The sequence below is a fragment of the Garra rufa genome, chromosome 1, assembly GCF_049309525.1.
Source record: "Garra rufa chromosome 1, GarRuf1.0, whole genome shotgun sequence".
Classification (NCBI taxonomy): Eukaryota; Metazoa; Chordata; class Actinopteri; order Cypriniformes; family Cyprinidae; genus Garra; species Garra rufa.
Genome location: NC_133361.1, coordinates 107,374,041 through 107,390,873, shown reverse-complemented (window position 1 = coordinate 107,390,873; position 16,833 = coordinate 107,374,041). Strand labels below are relative to the sequence as shown.

General features: G+C 51.0%; 36 non-coding genes across 36 annotated transcripts; all 36 read right to left on the bottom strand.

Moving 5' to 3' along the window:
* Nucleotides 1-244: 244 nt before the first annotated feature.
* trnat-ugu (transfer RNA threonine (anticodon UGU)) lies at nt 245-318 on the bottom strand. The gene has a single exon. It is a non-coding gene; the product is annotated as a tRNA-Thr (tRNA).
* A 428-nt stretch (nt 319-746) lies between these two features.
* Nucleotides 747-820, bottom strand: trnat-cgu (transfer RNA threonine (anticodon CGU)). The gene has a single exon. It is a non-coding gene; the product is annotated as a tRNA-Thr (tRNA).
* A 155-nt stretch (nt 821-975) lies between these two features.
* trnar-ucu (transfer RNA arginine (anticodon UCU)) lies at nt 976-1,065 on the bottom strand. Its single transcript is given in 2 exon segments — nt 976-1,011; nt 1,029-1,065. It is a non-coding gene; the product is annotated as a tRNA-Arg (tRNA).
* Nucleotides 1,066-1,266: 201 nt separating this feature from the next.
* trnat-agu (transfer RNA threonine (anticodon AGU)) lies at nt 1,267-1,340 on the bottom strand. Its single transcript has one exon. It is a non-coding gene; the product is annotated as a tRNA-Thr (tRNA).
* Nucleotides 1,341-1,883: 543 nt separating this feature from the next.
* On the bottom strand, nt 1,884-1,957 carry trnat-ugu (transfer RNA threonine (anticodon UGU)). The gene has a single exon. It is a non-coding gene; the product is annotated as a tRNA-Thr (tRNA).
* Nucleotides 1,958-2,385: 428 nt separating this feature from the next.
* Nucleotides 2,386-2,459, bottom strand: trnat-cgu (transfer RNA threonine (anticodon CGU)). The gene has a single exon. It is a non-coding gene; the product is annotated as a tRNA-Thr (tRNA).
* Nucleotides 2,460-2,614: 155 nt separating this feature from the next.
* On the bottom strand, nt 2,615-2,704 carry trnar-ucu (transfer RNA arginine (anticodon UCU)). Its single transcript is given in 2 exon segments — nt 2,615-2,650; nt 2,668-2,704. It is a non-coding gene; the product is annotated as a tRNA-Arg (tRNA).
* A 201-nt stretch (nt 2,705-2,905) lies between these two features.
* Nucleotides 2,906-2,979, bottom strand: trnat-agu (transfer RNA threonine (anticodon AGU)). The gene has a single exon. It is a non-coding gene; the product is annotated as a tRNA-Thr (tRNA).
* Nucleotides 2,980-3,522: 543 nt separating this feature from the next.
* trnat-ugu (transfer RNA threonine (anticodon UGU)) lies at nt 3,523-3,596 on the bottom strand. Its single transcript has one exon. It is a non-coding gene; the product is annotated as a tRNA-Thr (tRNA).
* Nucleotides 3,597-4,024: 428 nt separating this feature from the next.
* Nucleotides 4,025-4,098, bottom strand: trnat-cgu (transfer RNA threonine (anticodon CGU)). Its single transcript has one exon. It is a non-coding gene; the product is annotated as a tRNA-Thr (tRNA).
* A 155-nt stretch (nt 4,099-4,253) lies between these two features.
* Nucleotides 4,254-4,343, bottom strand: trnar-ucu (transfer RNA arginine (anticodon UCU)). Its single transcript is given in 2 exon segments — nt 4,254-4,289; nt 4,307-4,343. It is a non-coding gene; the product is annotated as a tRNA-Arg (tRNA).
* A 201-nt stretch (nt 4,344-4,544) lies between these two features.
* On the bottom strand, nt 4,545-4,618 carry trnat-agu (transfer RNA threonine (anticodon AGU)). Its single transcript has one exon. It is a non-coding gene; the product is annotated as a tRNA-Thr (tRNA).
* A 1,919-nt stretch (nt 4,619-6,537) lies between these two features.
* Nucleotides 6,538-6,611, bottom strand: trnat-ugu (transfer RNA threonine (anticodon UGU)). Its single transcript has one exon. It is a non-coding gene; the product is annotated as a tRNA-Thr (tRNA).
* A 428-nt stretch (nt 6,612-7,039) lies between these two features.
* On the bottom strand, nt 7,040-7,113 carry trnat-cgu (transfer RNA threonine (anticodon CGU)). Its single transcript has one exon. It is a non-coding gene; the product is annotated as a tRNA-Thr (tRNA).
* A 155-nt stretch (nt 7,114-7,268) lies between these two features.
* Nucleotides 7,269-7,358, bottom strand: trnar-ucu (transfer RNA arginine (anticodon UCU)). Its single transcript is given in 2 exon segments — nt 7,269-7,304; nt 7,322-7,358. It is a non-coding gene; the product is annotated as a tRNA-Arg (tRNA).
* Nucleotides 7,359-7,559: 201 nt separating this feature from the next.
* trnat-agu (transfer RNA threonine (anticodon AGU)) lies at nt 7,560-7,633 on the bottom strand. The gene has a single exon. It is a non-coding gene; the product is annotated as a tRNA-Thr (tRNA).
* Nucleotides 7,634-8,177: 544 nt separating this feature from the next.
* Nucleotides 8,178-8,251, bottom strand: trnat-ugu (transfer RNA threonine (anticodon UGU)). The gene has a single exon. It is a non-coding gene; the product is annotated as a tRNA-Thr (tRNA).
* A 428-nt stretch (nt 8,252-8,679) lies between these two features.
* trnat-cgu (transfer RNA threonine (anticodon CGU)) lies at nt 8,680-8,753 on the bottom strand. The gene has a single exon. It is a non-coding gene; the product is annotated as a tRNA-Thr (tRNA).
* Nucleotides 8,754-8,908: 155 nt separating this feature from the next.
* Nucleotides 8,909-8,998, bottom strand: trnar-ucu (transfer RNA arginine (anticodon UCU)). Its single transcript is given in 2 exon segments — nt 8,909-8,944; nt 8,962-8,998. It is a non-coding gene; the product is annotated as a tRNA-Arg (tRNA).
* Nucleotides 8,999-9,199: 201 nt separating this feature from the next.
* On the bottom strand, nt 9,200-9,273 carry trnat-agu (transfer RNA threonine (anticodon AGU)). The gene has a single exon. It is a non-coding gene; the product is annotated as a tRNA-Thr (tRNA).
* Nucleotides 9,274-9,815: 542 nt separating this feature from the next.
* trnat-ugu (transfer RNA threonine (anticodon UGU)) lies at nt 9,816-9,889 on the bottom strand. The gene has a single exon. It is a non-coding gene; the product is annotated as a tRNA-Thr (tRNA).
* A 428-nt stretch (nt 9,890-10,317) lies between these two features.
* Nucleotides 10,318-10,391, bottom strand: trnat-cgu (transfer RNA threonine (anticodon CGU)). Its single transcript has one exon. It is a non-coding gene; the product is annotated as a tRNA-Thr (tRNA).
* A 155-nt stretch (nt 10,392-10,546) lies between these two features.
* trnar-ucu (transfer RNA arginine (anticodon UCU)) lies at nt 10,547-10,636 on the bottom strand. Its single transcript is given in 2 exon segments — nt 10,547-10,582; nt 10,600-10,636. It is a non-coding gene; the product is annotated as a tRNA-Arg (tRNA).
* A 201-nt stretch (nt 10,637-10,837) lies between these two features.
* Nucleotides 10,838-10,911, bottom strand: trnat-agu (transfer RNA threonine (anticodon AGU)). The gene has a single exon. It is a non-coding gene; the product is annotated as a tRNA-Thr (tRNA).
* A 543-nt stretch (nt 10,912-11,454) lies between these two features.
* Nucleotides 11,455-11,528, bottom strand: trnat-ugu (transfer RNA threonine (anticodon UGU)). Its single transcript has one exon. It is a non-coding gene; the product is annotated as a tRNA-Thr (tRNA).
* A 428-nt stretch (nt 11,529-11,956) lies between these two features.
* Nucleotides 11,957-12,030, bottom strand: trnat-cgu (transfer RNA threonine (anticodon CGU)). The gene has a single exon. It is a non-coding gene; the product is annotated as a tRNA-Thr (tRNA).
* Nucleotides 12,031-12,185: 155 nt separating this feature from the next.
* On the bottom strand, nt 12,186-12,275 carry trnar-ucu (transfer RNA arginine (anticodon UCU)). Its single transcript is given in 2 exon segments — nt 12,186-12,221; nt 12,239-12,275. It is a non-coding gene; the product is annotated as a tRNA-Arg (tRNA).
* A 201-nt stretch (nt 12,276-12,476) lies between these two features.
* On the bottom strand, nt 12,477-12,550 carry trnat-agu (transfer RNA threonine (anticodon AGU)). The gene has a single exon. It is a non-coding gene; the product is annotated as a tRNA-Thr (tRNA).
* A 543-nt stretch (nt 12,551-13,093) lies between these two features.
* On the bottom strand, nt 13,094-13,167 carry trnat-ugu (transfer RNA threonine (anticodon UGU)). Its single transcript has one exon. It is a non-coding gene; the product is annotated as a tRNA-Thr (tRNA).
* Nucleotides 13,168-13,595: 428 nt separating this feature from the next.
* On the bottom strand, nt 13,596-13,669 carry trnat-cgu (transfer RNA threonine (anticodon CGU)). Its single transcript has one exon. It is a non-coding gene; the product is annotated as a tRNA-Thr (tRNA).
* A 155-nt stretch (nt 13,670-13,824) lies between these two features.
* Nucleotides 13,825-13,914, bottom strand: trnar-ucu (transfer RNA arginine (anticodon UCU)). The gene is given in 2 exon segments: nt 13,825-13,860; nt 13,878-13,914. It is a non-coding gene; the product is annotated as a tRNA-Arg (tRNA).
* Nucleotides 13,915-14,115: 201 nt separating this feature from the next.
* trnat-agu (transfer RNA threonine (anticodon AGU)) lies at nt 14,116-14,189 on the bottom strand. Its single transcript has one exon. It is a non-coding gene; the product is annotated as a tRNA-Thr (tRNA).
* A 543-nt stretch (nt 14,190-14,732) lies between these two features.
* trnat-ugu (transfer RNA threonine (anticodon UGU)) lies at nt 14,733-14,806 on the bottom strand. The gene has a single exon. It is a non-coding gene; the product is annotated as a tRNA-Thr (tRNA).
* Nucleotides 14,807-15,234: 428 nt separating this feature from the next.
* Nucleotides 15,235-15,308, bottom strand: trnat-cgu (transfer RNA threonine (anticodon CGU)). The gene has a single exon. It is a non-coding gene; the product is annotated as a tRNA-Thr (tRNA).
* A 155-nt stretch (nt 15,309-15,463) lies between these two features.
* Nucleotides 15,464-15,553, bottom strand: trnar-ucu (transfer RNA arginine (anticodon UCU)). Its single transcript is given in 2 exon segments — nt 15,464-15,499; nt 15,517-15,553. It is a non-coding gene; the product is annotated as a tRNA-Arg (tRNA).
* A 201-nt stretch (nt 15,554-15,754) lies between these two features.
* On the bottom strand, nt 15,755-15,828 carry trnat-agu (transfer RNA threonine (anticodon AGU)). The gene has a single exon. It is a non-coding gene; the product is annotated as a tRNA-Thr (tRNA).
* Nucleotides 15,829-16,833: the final 1,005 nt, after the last annotated feature.

Below are 16,833 nucleotides of genomic sequence, written 5' to 3'. Positions count from 1 at the left end.
TCATCTGGAATTCTAGAAGTCCAATGCACTATCCATTGCGCCACAGAGCCGGTCAATATGCCAGGCTGGGCCACTGAGGGCTTTTCTTACAGATTTGTGCCTATCCAGCTCAGCCGAGTGGCACGCTGTGTGGGCAGAAAGACAGGTCCTCAGGTCTTTGCACAATTGAGGCACGGTTCAAAAATATACAGTGTAGTTTGGGTCTCCCATCCAACAGTGAGGCCAGAGACAGCCACCGGTGGAAAGGCACCGCTGGGATTCGAACCCAGGATCTCCTGTTTACAAGACAGGCGCTTTGACCAGCTAAGCCACGGCGCCACCTCGGTTGGATCCGTTAGCCTGGGATGCTATCCTTCAAAAGCAGGTGAGAGGGTAGTGTTGCAAGAGAAACCGCCGGCTAACCTCGAGCTTCTCTGTGTCCCCATTCGCCGTCCGTTTTTTGGTAAAGCACGAGCTCGGCTGTATTGTGGCGCGCAGCCAAAGGCATCGCTGGGATTCGAACGCAAGATCTCCTGTTTACTAGACTAGCCTGGCAGCACGTTCGCCCTCCGGGAGGGCGACTCAGACGATCCAGGCTTCCAGAGAAGAGGCCAAGGGTTGGCTGACCGTGCGCTGGACAGCTTTAAGGCGTTTGCCGACAACTGAGTCTGGGCGATTTGCAAAATTACCCACTCGCTGCCCTAGCTGTCCCTGTTTCCGGGTCGCTTTCGGAAAAGCTTGCGCTTGCTGGACTGCAAAGCCGCCCAAGGCACCGCTGGGATTTGAAGCCAGGATCTCCTGTTTACGAGACAGGTGCTTTAACCAACTAAGCCACGGCGCCAAACCGCACGCAAGGCTGTCGGGAGGGTGACTCAGAGGATCAAAACATCCAGAGGCGGGCCAGGTGCTGGTACGCTTAAAAGAGAATGTCTACAAATTTCTACTGCCTGAGGGCAACACTGCACAGTATGAGAGTTACTAGAAAGCCAAAAGCCACGACTCTGGTGGGACTCGAACCCACAACCTTTGAATGGCCTCGTCTGGCAGTCTAGAAGTCCAATGCGCTATCCATTGCGCCACAGAGCCCATAAGGGGGTAGCAAGCAGAGCCGCATGAAGGCTGACCTTTCGGGTCTGTGGCCGTCCAACGGTAAGAGAGCGCAGGCTCTCTCTGCAGGAAGGACAGGCACTAGGGTCTCTGCACAATTGCGGTGTCGTTTGAAAGGCAGAGGCACTGTAAGGGCCTCAGGTCCAAGGGAGAGCAAAAAGATCCAACCTGTCGTTTGCAAGGCTCCGCTGGGATTCGAACCCAGGATCTCCTGTTTACTAGACAGGCGCTTTAACCAACTAAGCCACGGCGCCACTCGTCTTGTTAGGCGTGGGGAGGGCGGCTCAGAGGATGCATGAATCAACACTTCGAACATCCTGCTGCCTCCACTTGATGCAAGACAGTGATTGCCATACCAAAAATGAATTGGTTCTTGGGCATGTTTTGTTACCTTTTAAATATGTTTGACTTTTTTTTTAATCAATGTACGCTGAGAACAGGAGGCCTCAAAATGGTTTCTGCTGTGCGAGGGCAACACTGTGCAGTATGGGCTTAACAAAATGGCAAAAAGCGTGACTCTGGTGAGACTCAAAACCGCAACCTTTGAATGGCCTCATCTGGAATTCTAGAAGTCCAATGCACTATCCATTGCACCACAGAGCCGGTCAATATGCCAGGCTGGGCCACTGAGGGCTTTTCTTACAGATTTGTGCCTATCCAGCTCAGCCGAGTGGCACGCTGTGTGGGCAGAAAGACAGGTCCTCAGGATTTTGCACAATTGAGGCACGGTTCAAAAATATACAGTGTAGTTTGGGTCTCCCATCCAACAGGGAGGCCAGAGACAGCCACCGGTGGAAAGGCACCGCTGGGATTCGAACCCAGGATCTCCTGTTTACAAGACAGGCGCTTTGACCAGCTAAGCCACGGCGCCACCTCGGTTGGATCCGTTAGCCTGGGATGCTATCCTTCAAAAGCAGGTGAGAGGGTAGTGTTGCAAGAGAAACCGCCGGCTAACCTCGAGCTTCTCTGTGTCCCCATTCGCCGTCCGTTTTTTGGTAAAGCACGAGCTCGGCTGTATTGTGGCGCGCAGCCAAAGGCATCGCTGGGATTCGAACGCAAGATCTCCTGTTTACTAGACTAGCCTGGCAGCACGTTCGCCCTCCGGGAGGGCGACTCAGACGATCCAGGCTTCCAGAGAAGAGGCCAAGGGTTGGCTGACCGTGCGCTGGACAGCTTTAAGGCGTTTGCCGACAACTGAGTCTGGGCGATTTGCAAAATTACCCACTCGCTGCCCTAGCTGTCCCTGTTTCCGGGTCGCTTTCGGAAAAGCTTGCGCTTGCTGGACTGCAAAGCTGCCCAAGGCACCGCTGGGATTTGAAGCCAGGATCTCCTGTTTACGAGACAGGCGCTTTAACCAACTAAGCCACGGCGCCAAATCGCACGCAAGGCTGTCGGGAGGGTGACTCAGAGGATCAAAACATCCAGAGGCGGGCCAGGTGCTGGTACGCTTAAAAGAGAATGTCTACAAATTTCTACTGCCTGAGGGCAACACTGCACAGTATGAGAGTTACTAGAAAGCCAAAAGCCACGACTCTGGTGGGACTCGAACCCACAACCTTTGAATGGCCTCGTCTGGCAGTCTAGAAGTCCAATGCGCTATCCATTGCGCCACAGAGCCCATAAGGGGGTAGCAAGCAGAGCCGCATGAAGGCTGACCTTTCGGGTCTGTGGCCGTCCAACGGTAAGAGAGCGCAGGCTCTCTCTGCAGGAAGGACAGGCACTAGGGTCTCTGCACAATTGCGGTGTCGTTTGAAAGGCAGAGGCACTGTAAGGGCCTCAGGTCCAAGGGAGAGCAAAAAGATCCAACCTGTCGTTTGCAAGGCTCCGCTGGGATTCGAACCCAGGATCTCCTGTTTACTAGACAGGCGCTTTAACCAACTAAGCCACGGCGCCACTCCTCTTGTTAGGCGTGGGGAGGGCGGCTCAGAGGATGCATGAATCAACACTTCGAACATCCTGCTGCCTCCACTTGATGCAAGACAGTGATTGCCATACCAAAAATGAATTGGTTCTTGGGCATGTTTTGTTACCTTTTAAATATGTTTGACTTTTTTTTTAATCAATGTACGCTGAGAACAGGAGGCCTCAAAATGGTTTCTGCTGTGCGAGGGCAACACTGTGCAGTATGGGCTTAACAAAATGGCAAAAAGCGTGACTCTGGTGAGACTCAAAACCGCAACCTTTGAATGGCCTCATCTGGAATTCTAGAAGTCCAATGCACTATCCATTGCGCCACAGAGCCGGTCAATATGCCAGGCTGGGCCACTGAGGGCTTTTCTTACAGATTTGTGCCTATCCAGCTCAGCCGAGTGGCACGCTGTGTGGGCAGAAAGACAGGTCCTCAGGTCTTTGCACAATTGAGGCACGGTTCAAAAATATACAGTGTAGTTTGGGTCTCCCATCCAACAGTGAGGCCAGAGACAGCCACCGGTGGAAAGGCACCGCTGGGATTCGAACCCAGGATCTCCTGTTTACAAGACAGGCGCTTTGACCAGCTAAGCCACGGCGCCACCTCGGTTGGATCCGTTAGCCTGGGATGCTATCCTTCAAAAGCAGGTGAGAGGGTAGTGTTGCAAGAGAAACCGCCGGCTAACCTCGAGCTTCTCTGTGTCCCCATTCGCCGTCCGTTTTTTGGTAAAGCACGAGCTCGGCTGTATTGTGGCGCGCAGCCAAAGGCATCGCTGGGATTCGAACGCAAGATCTCCTGTTTACTAGACTAGCCTGGCAGCACGTTCGCCCTCCGGGAGGGCGACTCAGACGATCCAGGCTTCCAGAGAAGAGGCCAAGGGTTGGCTGACCGTGCGCTGGACAGCTTTAAGGCGTTTGCCGACAACTGAGTCTGGGCGATTTGCAAAATTACCCACTCGCTGCCCTAGCTGTCCCTGTTTCCGGGTCGCTTTCGGAAAAGCTTGCGCTTGCTGGACTGCAAAGCCGCCCAAGGCACCGCTGGGATTTGAAGCCAGGATCTCCTGTTTACGAGACAGGCGCTTTAACCAACTAAGCCACGGCGCCAAACCGCACGCAAGGCTGTCGGGAGGGTGACTCAGAGGATCAAAACATCCAGAGGCGGGCCAGGTGCTGGTACGCTTAAAAGAGAATGTCTACAAATTTCTACTGCCTGAGGGCAACACTGCACAGTATGAGAGTTACTAGAAAGCCAAAAGCCACGACTCTGGTGGGACTCGAACCCACAACCTTTGAATGGCCTCGTCTGGCAGTCTAGAAGTCCAATGCGCTATCCATTGCGCCACAGAGCCCATAAGGGGGTAGCAAGCAGAGCCGCGTCAAGGCTGACCTTTCGGGTCTGTGGCCGTCCAACGGTAAGAGAGCGCAGGCTCTCTCTGCAGGAAGGACAGGCACTAGGGTCTCTGCACAATTGCGGTGTCGTTTGAAAGGCAGAGGCACTGTAAGGGCCTCAGGTCCAAGGGAGAGCAAAAAGATCCAACCTGTCGTTTGCAAGGCTCCGCTGGGATTCGAACCCAGGATCTCCTGTTTACTAGACAGGCGCTTTAACCAACTAAGCCACGGCGCCACTCCTCTTGTTAGGCGTGGGGAGGGCGGCTCAGAGGATGCATGAATCAACACTTCGAACATCCTGCTGCCTCCACTTGATGCAAGACAGTGATTGCCATACCAAAAAAGAATTGGTTCTTGGGCATGTTTTGTTACCTTTTAAATATGATTGACTTTTTTTTTAACCCTCAAAGACCGAGACAGCCGCCGGCGGCTAAAAATAACTATTGTTCTTAAATGTTTAATAACTTTTGAACCGCTAATCCAATTTGAATGCTTTAAAAAGTATCGTAAAGTACAGAGTCTACTCTTTTCAGTGATATCGCATTTGTCTCATTTGGATATTCAGAGGCTCCGTGGTAAGCGTGATTACGTCATCACATTTCCTCAGCACTGATTCGTCAGATGAAATCAATACGTTTTGGTCCTCTGAGCCAAACAGGAACGATTGTTGATGCTTAGTCCCACCCCTGTGCCCCGATTGGTTCAAACTGTCATCTATTCAACCAATAAACATAGGTTTTGGTCTTTTGAACCACCGATTAGTATGTTTCTTTGCAGACCTGAACAGACGCAAAGTGAAAGCAAAGTGCGTCTTGCGTGCATGAAAACAAACGCAAAATAACACATTTGCATGACAGCATTCTTTGAAAATGTACAGAAATACTCAAGACAGAGCCCTTTGACGTAAAACAAACCAAAAACAAGGATGAAACAGCAGTAGATATCGGATAAAGCACTGGAATGTGGGTTTTCGGTCACTAGGCGATGTCCCGGTAAAATAGATTCCGACACAGACTACAGCCAGCAGATCCATCTATTTGGTTGTTATATTATGTGACTAATTATTATATAGTTTTTAAAGATTATTTGTACTATTTTTTCGGTTGCACTCTGTATATTTCTCTCTCATTTTGTGTGTAGTTTGTGAATAATTTGGATTGTTTATTTTTTTGTTGCACAAGACAATTTGTGCAATTTTTCTTGTGCTACTTTCTACACTATTTGTGTTTATTGTTCATCTTTTGGATTAAGAATATATTTATCTGAAAAAGTAAATTATTTTTACTGTGTTTTGCTATTATTTAACACTGTTTCTGCGATGACTTTACTCCTGAAACGTTTTTGGACAGGTCTATATTGTCAATAAACGAAATGGGCCTGTTTTTCACTGAAAAGCGCCTAAATAATATTGTAATAATTGGCTATAACTTGCTTGGGGAATGTTATATATAGACAAAATTTTATTTGGAAGTGTAAAACACCTAAATACAAATTTTTAAAGAAAAAAATCCAAACTTCAGAAGTTTTTGTTTGAGTACACAGTAAAAAACACCCAATTGTTGGTAGCGTTTTTTCCTAAAATTCTGGAAATTCACTAATTTTTAGAGAAAACAAAAGGAAATTTGTAATTTTAAATTAGCTAGACATAAAGTTCAAGTTCTTATGTTTATAATGATATATGACAATTGATGCTGACTGCTAGAATAGGTCTGAAAAAACAAAGAAATATACAGGTGCCTCAGGTGCCCCAAAAATGTTCTAGGTCTTTAAGGGTTAATCAATGTACGCTGAGAACAGGAGGCCTCAAAATGGTTTCTGCTGTGCGAGGGCAACACTGTGCAGTATGGGCTTAACAAAATGGCAAAAAGCGTGACTCTGGTGAGACTCAAAACCGCAACCTTTGAATGGCCTCATCTGGAATTCTAGAAGTCCAATGCACTATCCATTGCGCCACAGAGCCGGTCAATATGCCAGGCTGGGCCACTGAGGGCTTTTCTTACAGATTTGTGCCTATCCAGCTCAGCCAAGTGGCACGCTATGTGGGCAGAAAGACAGGTCCTCAGGTCTTTGCACAATTGAGGCACGGTTCAAAAATATACAGTGTAGTTGGGGTCTCCCATCCAACAGTGAGGCCAGAGACAGCCACCGGTGGAAAGGCACCGCTGGGATTCGAACCCAGGATCTCCTGTTTACAAGACAGGCGCTTTGACAAGCTAAGCCACGGCGCCACCTCGGTTGGATCCGTTAGCCTGGGATGCTATCCTTCAAAAGCAGGTGAGAGGGTAGTGTTGCAAGAGAAACCGCCCGCTAACCTCGAGCTTCTCTGTGTCCCCATTCGCCGTCCGTTTTTTGGTAAAGCACGAGCTCGGCTGTATTGTGGCGCGCAGCCAAAGGCATCGCTGGGATTCGAACGCAAGATCTCCTGTTTACTAGACTAGCCTGGCAGCGCGTTCGCCCTCCGGGAGGGCGACTCAGACGATCCAGGCTTCCAGAGAAGAGGCCAAGGGTTGGCTGACCGTGCGCTGGACAGCTTTAAGGCGTTTGCCGACAACTGAGTCTGGGCGATTTGCAAAATTACCCACTCGCTGCCCTAGCTGTCCCTGTTTCCGGGTCGCTTTCGGAAAAGCTTGCGCTTGCTGGACTGCAAAGCCGCCCAAGGCACCGCTGGGATTTGAAGCCAGGATCTCCTGTTTACGAGACAGGCGCTTTAACCAACTAAGCCACGGCGCCAAACCGCACGCAAGGCTGTCGGGAGGGTGACTCAGAGGATCAAAACATCCAGAGGCGGGCCAGGTGCTGGTACGCTTAAAAGAGAATGTCTACAAATTTCTACTGCCTGAGGGCAACACTGCACAGTATGAGAGTTACTAGAAAGCCAAAAGCCACGACTCTGGTGGGACTCTAACCCACAACCTTTGAATGGCCTCGTCTGGCAGTCTAGAAGTCCAATGCGCTATCCATTGCGCCACAGAGCCCATAAGGGGGTAGCAAGCAGAGCCGCGTCAAGGCTGACCTTTCGGGTCTGTGGCCGTCCAACGGTAAGAGAGCGCAGGCTCTCTCTGCAGGAAGGACAGGCCCTAGGGTCTCTGCACAATTGCGGTGTCGTTTGAAAGGCAGAGGCACTGTAAGGGCCTCAGGTCCAAGGGAGAGCAAAAAGATCCAACCTGTCGTTTGCAAGGCTCCGCTGGGATTCGAACTCAGGATCTCCTGTTTACTAGACAGGCGCTTTAACCAACTAAGCCACGGCGCCACTCCTCTTGTTAGGCGTGGGGAGGGCGGCTCAGAGGATGCATGAATCAACACTTCGAACATCCCTGCTGCCTCCACTTGATGCAAGACAGTGATTGCCATACCAAAAATGAATTGGTTCTTGGGCATGTTTTGTTACCTTTTAAATATGATTGACTTTTTTTTTAATCAATGTACGCTGAGAACAGGAGGCCTCAAAATGGTTTCTGCTGTGCGAGGGCAACACTGTGCAGTATGGGCTTAACAAAATGGCAAAAAGCGTGACTCTGGTGAGACTCAAAACCGCAACCTTTGAATGGCCTCATCTGGAATTCTAGAAGTCCAATGCACTATCCATTGCGCCACAGAGCCGGTCAATATGCCAGGCTGGGCCACTGAGGGCTTTTCTTACAGATTTGTGCCTATCCAGCTCAGCCGAGTGGCACGCTGTGTGGGCAGAAAGACAGGTCCTCAGGTCTTTGCACAATTGAGGCACGGTTCAAAAATATACAGTGTAGTTTGGGTCTCCCATCCAACAGTGAGGCCAGAGACAGCCACCGGTGGAAAGGCACCGCTGGGATTCGAACCCAGGATCTCCTGTTTACAAGACAGGCGCTTTGACCAGCTAAGCCACGGCGCCACCTCGGTTGGATCCGTTAGCCTGGGATGCTATCCTTCAAAAGCAGGTGAGAGGGTAGTGTTGCAAGAGAAACCGCCGGCTAACCTCGAGCTTCTCTGTGTCCCCATTCGCCGTCCGTTTTTTGGTAAAGCACGAGCTCGGCTGTATTGTGGCGCGCAGCCAAAGGCATCGCTGGGATTCGAACGCAAGATCTCCTGTTTACTAGACTAGCCTGGCAGCACGTTCGCCCTCCGGGAGGGCGACTCAGACGATCCAGGCTTCCAGAGAAGAGGCCAAGGGTTGGCTGACCGTGCGCTGGACAGCTTTAAGGCGTTTGCCGACAACTGAGTCTGGGCGATTTGCAAAATTACCCACTCGCTGCCCTAGCTGTCCCTGTTTCCGGGTCGCTTTCGGAAAAGCTTGCGCTTGCTGGACTGCAAAGCTGCCCAAGGCACCGCTGGGATTTGAAGCCAGGATCTCCTGTTTACGAGACAGGCGCTTTAACCAACTAAGCCACGGCGCCAAATCGCACGCAAGGCTGTCGGGAGGGTGACTCAGAGGATCAAAACATCCAGAGGCGGGCCAGGTGCTGGTACGCTTAAAAGAGAATGTCTACAAATTTCTACTGCCTGAGGGCAACACTGCACAGTATGAGAGTTACTAGAAAGCCAAAAGCCACGACTCTGGTGGGACTCGAACCCACAACCTTTGAATGGCCTCGTCTGGCAGTCTAGAAGTCCAATGCGCTATCCATTGCGCCACAGAGCCCATAAGGGGGTAGCAAGCAGAGCCGCATGAAGGCTGACCTTTCGGGTCTGTGGCCGTCCAACGGTAAGAGAGCGCAGGCTCTCTCTGCAGGAAGGACAGGCACTAGGGTCTCTGCACAATTGCGGTGTCGTTTGAAAGGCAGAGGCACTGTAAGGGCCTCAGGTCCAAGGGAGAGCAAAAAGATCCAACCTGTCGTTTGCAAGGCTCCGCTGGGATTCGAACCCAGGATCTCCTGTTTACTAGACAGGCGCTTTAACCAACTAAGCCACGGCGCCACTCCTCTTGTTAGGCGTGGGGAGGGCGGCTCAGAGGATGCATGAATCAACACTTCGAACATCCTGCTGCCTCCACTTGATGCAAGACAGTGATTGCCATACCAAAAATGAATTGGTTCTTGGGCATGTTTTGTTACCTTTTAAATATGTTTGACTTTTTTTTAATCAATGTACGCTGAGAACAGGAGGCCTCAAAATGGTTTCTGCTGTGCGAGGGCAACACTGTGCAGTATGGGCTTAACAAAATGGCAAAAAGCGTGACTCTGGTGAGACTCAAAACCGCAACCTTTGAATGGCCTCATCTGGAATTCTAGAAGTCCAATGCACTATCCATTGCGCCACAGAGCCGGTCAATATGCCAGGCTGGGCCACTGAGGGCTTTTCTTACAGATTTGTGCCTATCCAGCTCAGCCGAGTGGCACGCTGTGTGGGCAGAAAGACAGGTCCTCAGGTCTTTGCACAATTGAGGCACGGTTCAAAAATATACAGTGTAGTTTGGGTCTCCCATCCAACAGTGAGGCCAGAGACAGCCACCGGTGGAAAGGCACCGCTGGGATTCGAACCCAGGATCTCCTGTTTACAAGACAGGCGCTTTGACCAGCTAAGCCACGGCGCCACCTCGGTTGGATCCGTTAGCCTGGGATGCTATCCTTCAAAAGCAGGTGAGAGGGTAGTGTTGCAAGAGAAACCGCCGGCTAACCTCGAGCTTCTCTGTGTCCCCATTCGCCGTCCGTTTTTTGGTAAAGCACGAGCTCGGCTGTATTGTGGCGCGCAGCCAAAGGCATCGCTGGGATTCGAACGCAAGATCTCCTGTTTACTAGACTAGCCTGGCAGCACGTTCGCCCTCCGGGAGGGCGACTCAGACGATCCAGGCTTCCAGAGAAGAGGCCAAGGGTTGGCTGACCGTGCGCTGGACAGCTTTAAGGCGTTTGCCGACAACTGAGTCTGGGCGATTTGCAAAATTACCCACTCGCTGCCCTAGCTGTCCCTGTTTCCGGGTCGCTTTCGGAAAAGCTTGCGCTTGCTGGACTGCAAAGCTGCCCAAGGCACCGCTGGGATTTGAAGCCAGGATCTCCTGTTTACGAGACAGGCGCTTTAACCAACTAAGCCACGGCGCCAAATCGCACGCAAGGCTGTCGGGAGGGTGACTCAGAGGATCAAAACATCCAGAGGCGGGCCAGGTGCTGGTACGCTTAAAAGAGAATGTCTACAAATTTCTACTGCCTGAGGGCAACACTGCACAGTATGAGAGTTACTAGAAAGCCAAAAGCCACGACTCTGGTGGGACTCGAACCCACAACCTTTGAATGGCCTCGTCTGGCAGTCTAGAAGTCCAATGCGCTATCCATTGCGCCACAGAGCCCATAAGGGGGTAGCAAGCAGGGATGCGTTAAGGCTGACTTTTCGGGTCTGTGGCCGTCCAACGGTAAGAGAGCGCAGGCTCTCTCTGCAGGAAGGACAGGCACTAGGGTCTCTGCACAATTGCGGTGTCGTTTGAAAGGCAGAGGCACTGTAAGGGCCTCAGGTCCAAGGGAGAGCAAAAAGATCCAACCTGTCGTTTGCAAGGCTCCGCTGGGATTCGAACCCAGGATCTCCTGTTTACTAGACAGGCGCTTTAACCAACTAAGCCACGGCGCCACTCCTCTTGTTAGGCGTGGGGAGGGCGGCTCAGAGGATGCATGAATCAACACTTCGAACATCCTGCTGCCTCCACTTGATGCAAGACAGTGATTGCCATACCAAAAATGAATTGGTTCTTGGGCATGTTTTGTTACCTTTTAAATATGTTTGACTTTTTTTTTAATCAATGTACGCTGAGAACAGGAGGCCTCAAAATGGTTTCTGCTGTGCGAGGGCAACACTGTGCAGTATGGGCTTAACAAAATGGCAAAAAGCGTGACTCTGGTGAGACTCAAAACCGCAACCTTTGAATGGCCTCATCTGGAATTCTAGAAGTCCAATGCACTATCCATTGCGCCACAGAGCCGGTCAATATGCCAGGCTGGGCCACTGAGGGCTTTTCTTACAGATTTGTGCCTATCCAGCTCAGCCGAGTGGCACGCTGTGTGGGCAGAAAGACAGGTCCTCAGGTCTTTGCACAATTGAGGCACGGTTCAAAAATATACAGTGTAGTTTGGGTCTCCCATCCAACAGTGAAGCCAGAGACAGCCACCGGTGGAAAGGCACCGCTGGGATTCGAACCCAGGATCTCCTGTTTACAAGACAGGCGCTTTGACCAGCTAAGCCACGGCGCCACCTCGGTTGGATCCGTTAGCCTGGGATGCTATCCTTCAAAAGCAGGTGAGAGGGTAGTGTTGCAAGAGAAACCGCCGGCTAACCTCGAGCTTCTCTGTGTCCCCATTCGCCGTCCGTTTTTTGGTAAAGCACGAGCTCGGCTGTATTGTGGCGCGCAGCCAAAGGCATCGCTGGGATTCGAACGCAAGATCTCCTGTTTACTAGACTAGCCTGGCAGCACGTTCGCCCTCCGGGAGGGCGACTCAGACGATCCAGGCTTCCAGAGAAGAGGCCAAGGGTTGGCTGACCGTGCGCTGGACAGCTTTAAGGCGTTTGCCGACAACTGAGTCTGGGCGATTTGCAAAATTACCCACTCGCTGCCCTAGCTGTCCCTGTTTCCGGGTCGCTTTCGGAAAAGCTTGCGCTTGCTGGACTGCAAAGCCGCCCAAGGCACCGCTGGGATTTGAAGCCAGGATCTCCTGTTTACGAGACAGGCGCTTTAACCAACTAAGCCACGGCGCCAAACCGCACGCAAGGCTGTCGGGAGGGTGACTCAGAGGATCAAAACATCCAGAGGCGGGCCAGGTGCTGGTACGCTTAAAAGAGAATGTCTACAAATTTCTACTGCCTGAGGGCAACACTGCACAGTATGAGAGTTACTAGAAAGCCAAAAGCCACGACTCTGGTGGGACTCGAACCCACAACCTTTGAATGGCCTCGTCTGGCAGTCTAGAAGTCCAATGCGCTATCCATTGCGCCACAGAGCCCATAAGGGGGTAGCAAGCAGAGCCGCATGAAGGCTGACCTTTCGGGTCTGTGGCCGTCCAACGGTAAGAGAGCGCAGGCTCTCTCTGCAGGAAGGACAGGCACTAGGGTCTCTGCACAATTGCGGTGTCGTTTGAAAGGCAGAGGCACTGTAAGGGCCTCAGGTCCAAGGGAGAGCAAAAAGATCCAACCTGTCGTTTGCAAGGCTCCGCTGGGATTCGAACCCAGGATCTCCTGTTTACTAGACAGGCGCTTTAACCAACTAAGCCACGGCGCCACTCGTCTTGTTAGGCGTGGGGAGGGCGGCTCAGAGGATGCATGAATCAACACTTCGAACATCCTGCTGCCTCCACTTGATGCAAGACAGTGATTGCCATACCAAAAATGAATTGGTTCTTGGGCATGTTTTGTTACCTTTTAAATATGTTTGACTTTTTTTTTAATCAATGTACGCTGAGAACAGGAGGCCTCAAAATGGTTTCTGCTGTGCGAGGGCAACACTGTGCAGTATGGGCTTAACAAAATGGCAAAAAGCGTGACTCTGGTGAGACTCAAAACCGCAACCTTTGAATGGCCTCATCTGGAATTCTAGAAGTCCAATGCACTATCCATTGCACCACAGAGCCGGTCAATATGCCAGGCTGGGCCACTGAGGGCTTTTCTTACAGATTTGTGCCTATCCAGCTCAGCCGAGTGGCACGCTGTGTGGGCAGAAAGACAGGTCCTCAGGATTTTGCACAATTGAGGCACGGTTCAAAAATATACAGTGTAGTTTGGGTCTCCCATCCAACAGTGAGGCCAGAGACAGCCACCGGTGGAAAGGCACCGCTGGGATTCGAACCCAGGATCTCCTGTTTACAAGACAGGCGCTTTGACCAGCTAAGCCACGGCGCCACCTCGGTTGGATCCGTTAGCCTGGGATGCTATCCTTCAAAAGCAGGTGAGAGGGTAGTGTTGCAAGAGAAACCGCCGGCTAACCTCGAGCTTCTCTGTGTCCCCATTCGCCGTCCGTTTTTTGGTAAAGCACGAGCTCGGCTGTATTGTGGCGCGCAGCCAAAGGCATCGCTGGGATTCGAACGCAAGATCTCCTGTTTACTAGACTAGCCTGGCAGCACGTTCGCCCTCCGGGAGGGCGACTCAGACGATCCAGGCTTCCAGAGAAGAGGCCAAGGGTTGGCTGACCGTGCGCTGGACAGCTTTAAGGCGTTTGCCGACAACTGAGTCTGGGCGATTTGCAAAATTACCCACTCGCTGCCCTAGCTGTCCCTGTTTCCGGGTCGCTTTCGGAAAAGCTTGCGCTTGCTGGACTGCAAAGCTGCCCAAGGCACCGCTGGGATTTGAAGCCAGGATCTCCTGTTTACGAGACAGGCGCTTTAACCAACTAAGCCACGGCGCCAAATCGCACGCAAGGCTGTCGGGAGGGTGACTCAGAGGATCAAAACATCCAGAGGCGGGCCAGGTGCTGGTACGCTTAAAAGAGAATGTCTACAAATTTCTACTGCCTGAGGGCAACACTGCACAGTATGAGAGTTACTAGAAAGCCAAAAGCCACGACTCTGGTGGGACTCGAACCCACAACCTTTGAATGGCCTCGTCTGGCAGTCTAGAAGTCCAATGCGCTATCCATTGCGCCACAGAGCCCATAAGGGGGTAGCAAGCAGAGCCGCATGAAGGCTGACCTTTCGGGTCTGTGGCCGTCCAACGGTAAGAGAGCGCAGGCTCTCTCTGCAGGAAGGACAGGCACTAGGGTCTCTGCACAATTGCGGTGTCGTTTGAAAGGCAGAGGCACTGTAAGGGCCTCAGGTCCAAGGGAGAGCAAAAAGATCCAACCTGTCGTTTGCAAGGCTCCGCTGGGATTCGAACCCAGGATCTCCTGTTTACTAGACAGGCGCTTTAACCAACTAAGCCACGGCGCCACTCCTCTTGTTAGGCGTGGGGAGGGCGGCTCAGAGGATGCATGAATCAACACTTCGAACATCCTGCTGCCTCCACTTGATGCAAGACAGTGATTGCCATACCAAAAATGAATTGGTTCTTGGGCATGTTTTGTTACCTTTTAAATATGTTTGACTTTTTTTTTAATCAATGTACGCTGAGAACAGGAGGCCTCAAAATGGTTTCTGCTGTGCGAGGGCAACACTGTGCAGTATGGGCTTAACAAAATGGCAAAAAGCGTGACTCTGGTGAGACTCAAAACCGCAACCTTTGAATGGCCTCATCTGGAATTCTAGAAGTCCAATGCACTATCCATTGCGCCACAGAGCCGGTCAATATGCCAGGCTGGGCCACTGAGGGCTTTTCTTACAGATTTGTGCCTATCCAGCTCAGCCGAGTGGCACGCTGTGTGGGCAGAAAGACAGGTCCTCAGGTCTTTGCACAATTGAGGCACGGTTCAAAAATATACAGTGTAGTTTGGGTCTCCCATCCAACAGTGAGGCCAGAGACAGCCACCGGTGGAAAGGCACCGCTGGGATTCGAACCCAGGATCTCCTGTTTACAAGACAGGCGCTTTGACCAGCTAAGCCACGGCGCCACCTCGGTTGGATCCGTTAGCCTGGGATGCTATCCTTCAAAAGCAGGTGAGAGGGTAGTGTTGCAAGAGAAACCGCCGGCTAACCTCGAGCTTCTCTGTGTCCCCATTCGCCGTCCGTTTTTTGGTAAAGCACGAGCTCGGCTGTATTGTGGCGCGCAGCCAAAGGCATCGCTGGGATTCGAACGCAAGATCTCCTGTTTACTAGACTAGCCTGGCAGCACGTTCGCCCTCCGGGAGGGCGACTCAGACGATCCAGGCTTCCAGAGAAGAGGCCAAGGGTTGGCTGACCGTGCGCTGGACAGCTTTAAGGCGTTTGCCGACAACTGAGTCTGGGCGATTTGCAAAATTACCCACTCGCTGCCCTAGCTGTCCCTGTTTCCGGGTCGCTTTCGGAAAAGCTTGCGCTTGCTGGACTGCAAAGCCGCCCAAGGCACCGCTGGGATTTGAAGCCAGGATCTCCTGTTTACGAGACAGGCGCTTTAACCAACTAAGCCACGGCGCCAAACCGCACGCAAGGCTGTCGGGAGGGTGACTCAGAGGATCAAAACATCCAGAGGCGGGCCAGGTGCTGGTACGCTTAAAAGAGAATGTCTACAAATTTCTACTGCCTGAGGGCAACACTGCACAGTATGAGAGTTACTAGAAAGCCAAAAGCCACGACTCTGGTGGGACTCGAACCCACAACCTTTGAATGGCCTCGTCTGGCAGTCTAGAAGTCCAATGCGCTATCCATTGCGCCACAGAGCCCATAAGGGGGTAGCAAGCAGAGCCGCGTCAAGGCTGACCTTTCGGGTCTGTGGCCGTCCAACGGTAAGAGAGCGCAGGCTCTCTCTGCAGGAAGGACAGGCACTAGGGTCTCTGCACAATTGCGGTGTCGTTTGAAAGGCAGAGGCACTGTAAGGGCCTCAGGTCCAAGGGAGAGCAAAAAGATCCAACCTGTCGTTTGCAAGGCTCCGCTGGGATTCGAACCCAGGATCTCCTGTTTACTAGACAGGCGCTTTAACCAACTAAGCCACGGCGCCACTCCTCTTGTTAGGCGTGGGGAGGGCGGCTCAGAGGATGCATGAATCAACACTTCGAACATCCTGCTGCCTCCACTTGATGCAAGACAGTGATTGCCATACCAAAAAAGAATTGGTTCTTGGGCATGTTTTGTTACCTTTTAAATATGATTGACTTTTTTTTTAACCCTCAAAGACCGAGACAGCCGCCGGCGGCTAAAAATAACTATTGTTCTTAAATGTTTAATAACTTTTGAACCGCTAATCCAATTTGAATGCTTTAAAAAGTATCGTAAAGTACAGAGTCTACTCTTTTCAGTGATATCGCATTTGTCTCATTTGGATATTCAGAGGCTCCGTGGTAAGCGTGATTACGTCATCACATTTCCTCAGCACTGATTCGTCAGATGAAATCAATACGTTTTGGTCCTCTGAGCCAAACAGGAACGATTGTTGATGCTTAGTCCCACCCCTGTGCCCCGATTGGTTCAAACTGTCATCTATTCAACCAATAAACATAGGTTTTGGTCTTTTGAACCACCGATTAGTATGTTTCTTTGCAGACCTGAACAGACGCAAAGTGAAAGCAAAGTGCGTCTTGCGTGCATGAAAACAAACGCAAAATAACACATTTGCATGACAGCATTCTTTGAAAATGTACAGAAATACTCAAGACAGAGCCCTTTGACGTAAAACAAACCAAAAACAAGGATGAAACAGCAGTAGATATCGGATAAAGCACTGGAATGTGGGTTTTCGGTCACTAGGCGATGTCCCGGTAAAATAGATTCCGACACAGACTACAGCCAGCAGATCCATCTATTTGGTTGTTATATTATGTGACTAATTATTATATAGTTTTTAAAGATTATTTGTACTATTTTTTCGGTTGCACTCTGTATATTTCTCTCTCATTTTGTGTGTAGTTTGTGAATAATTTGGATTGTTTATTTTTTTGTTGCACAAGACAATTTGTGCAATTTTTCTTGTGCTACTTTCTACACTATTTGTGTTTATTGTTCATCT